Source organism: Manis pentadactyla, chromosome X (genome assembly GCF_030020395.1).
Source record: "Manis pentadactyla isolate mManPen7 chromosome X, mManPen7.hap1, whole genome shotgun sequence".
Taxonomy (NCBI): domain Eukaryota; kingdom Metazoa; phylum Chordata; class Mammalia; order Pholidota; family Manidae; genus Manis; species Manis pentadactyla.
In genome coordinates this window covers 124,868,425-124,871,273 of record NC_080038.1, presented here as the reverse complement: position 1 = coordinate 124,871,273, position 2,849 = coordinate 124,868,425, and the positions used below count along the sequence as shown (strand labels likewise).

General features: G+C 39.3%; 1 pseudogene; it reads right to left on the bottom strand.

The window, feature by feature from the left end:
- Nucleotides 1–317: 317 nt before the first annotated feature.
- Nucleotides 318–852, bottom strand: LOC130681818 (60S ribosomal protein L37a-like; annotated as a pseudogene).
- Nucleotides 853–2,849: the final 1,997 nt, after the last annotated feature.

Here is a 2,849-nt window from a genome sequence, read left to right as displayed (position 1 = left end):
TTGGAGAGAGGTGTCCCTTTTTATTCCAGTCCTGTCCTCACTTTCCTTGCCCGACCCCAGGAGAGCTGCTTGGACATTAGCTGCCTTTTCCGTCTGTGTAGAAGTCATAAGAAGACTAGGACCACATTGATAATTTATTGGAGACGCAAAGGTTAATGCCCTTTGTTTTCCAAGGCAGAGTTCTTTTCTGAACTCATTGAGGCATTATTTCTAGTTCCATCTTTCTTCCTGGAATCTTTCTTTCCCATTCCCACTGTGCACTGAATCTGATTGACCCTGTCACGTCCAACCAAAACCCTTTAGACAATTCTCTCTGATTATTCTAGTGCCTTTTCAACACCTTGTTCCGTGGTTCCAGCAGGGAGGTCCAGCTTCTTGCTGCCCCCTGACAGAAGGAAAAATGAGCCTTCATTATCTGGGAATGTTTGAAAGCAAGGTCCAGGAAGCAATGAAGAAGGAAGGAGGTTTTTCTCTGTCTCTCTCTCTCTCTTTTTGTTACATAAATTGACCCATTTATTATTGTCTACAATGCTTCACATGGTGGCACCTCTGCTTGTCTCTCAATTCCTTCAGCCTTCTGATGGGTGACTTTACTGGGGCAGCAGGAATGGTGGTGCAGGGCCAGCCACCTCCAACTACTGTGTTCATGTAGGAACTGCAGTGCCAGATCCCCACAGCTTGTCTCTGCATCGGTTTTGCTGCGAAAGGGGCAAGTGTATTTGGTGTGCTGGCTTATTTCAATTTTCTTCACCATTTTCCTGAGGGAGGCATCACAGTGGGTTCTGTATTTACCAACGACTCTGACTTTCTTAGCACATGCAGCCATGTTGCCGCCAACTAGGTGCAAGCCAAGAGAGGAGAAGAAGGGGGTCCCTCCTTATGCCGCCAAATGAGCTGAATGAAACCTGGTGATCAGTGGAGTGACATGTCACAGATGACCTCTCATCTTATCTGCCCTCTTTGAGCTCCCATAATTCTTATTTACGTTATACAGACATCAGTTCAAGATTTGGGTTGATGAAGTTTTATATTGCCATGTTAAGGAAGAACAATTTGGCTTTCCACCCCTTGTTGCCTTTTCTTGTCAGCACTCCTCACTAAAACCGTACGATTTAAGGACTCACTTGGCAGTGTGATAATAGTGGGAATAATGGCTCTGGCATCAGACCTAAATTTGAATCTGAACTTGTTCTTTTGCTAGTGGTTTGACCTTGGGCATAGCTGCATCATTTAAATGAGTGAATGAATGAATGAATGAATGAACACCACATCTTGTAAGACTGTGGTGAGGATTAGATGCGAACATGCCCAGCACAAAGCAGATACTAAATGGAAGTTTTCTCCATCTGTTCTTCCCTCCTTCCTGTGGTTAGCTTGTGTTTTTCCAATGAGACTACAAATTACAGTAAGGACAGGGAATGTGTCTTTTTTTTTTTCTTGTACAGCTTCAGAATCATGTACTGTTCTAGGCACATTACAGGAAAGAGCAATACTTTTTGTATTTATGTAATACTTTTTTAAAGGAAGTCCTTTGTATTAAAAATTGACACCTGTAAAATATTTTTGGTTTTTTCTCCATTTTAGAAGCAAATAATTAACGGGGAAAATACTATCTTGGTCTTCTTCCTTTGTACTATGTGACAATAGCATAAGATTGTTTTTAAATGTCATAGCAATTTTTTTCTAACTTATAACATGGGAGATAAATAATTATTGTTGAAAGCATCTCCATTTAGATTACAATTTTCATGTCCTCTTCCAAAATGAGTGAGTTTTTTAAAAATTTTATTATTCATTTGATTTTTATACTTGATTTATATGTGAATCCCACATTTCTCCCTTTTTTTATAATGAAATGCTGAAGTGGTAGGTAGATGCAAGATAAAGGTAGAAAACATAATTTAGTGCTGTAAGAGGGCAAATGTAGATGATCAGGTCTGTGCCTCTAGACTGAGTATTAATCCAAGCTAGACAAGGGCAACAAAACATCCACGGATGCAGAAGATTTCTCTCAAAACAGGGGGGGTGAGGTTCTAAGCCTCACCTCTGTTGATCCCAGTTTCAAAATGAGTGAGTTTTTGATCTGAGAATAACTTTGGAAATCCTTTCTGGGTCCATTTTCTTTATGGCCATCTTTAGGGTATTAAAAGTAGTTCACTCACATGACTAGTCAAGTTAAAAAAATTAGCCAAACTAGTTGTTTGAATTCTCTCTTTGACTAGGTTAATTGATAGGGTTTTAAAATCCAGGTTACTGAGAGCATACATTTTCATAGTTTAGCCTTGTGTTTTAACCACTATTTGAGGACTTTAAAAAGACGTTAAGAGATATGAAGGCTAGATTTAAAAGGCGCAGCATATATCTAAAATGAGCTCTAAGAGGAAGGACTAGTGAGAATGGGGGAGAGGCAATTTTTAAAGAGATAATAATTGAGAATTTTCCAGAATTGATAAATGATGTTAAGTCCTTAGATTAAGGAGGCATGAATCGTGGGTGGGGTGAATAAAAATAAATCTGCTTTCTAGACATCCATGGTAAAATTGCAGAACACCAAGACAAAGAAAAGCTCTTAAGGCTAACTTGCTCAAGATCATAGAGCTTGTAAGTGGTAAAACCAGTATTCAAACCCAGTGTTTTTAATCACAAGTACCAGATCATCTAGTTATAAGCTCTCATTTACAGATGAGATAATTGAGGCCAAGGGATGGCAGAGATTTGCATTAGGAGTTTAATGGTAGTAGGTCTTAAAGTCATCCTGGCCCTTTTACCTCAGAAGTAGGAGAAAGTCCTTGTTGTGAGGGGTAAGAGGAGGCACTCTATACCTTGGAAGCAATAAATTATGGATTTTG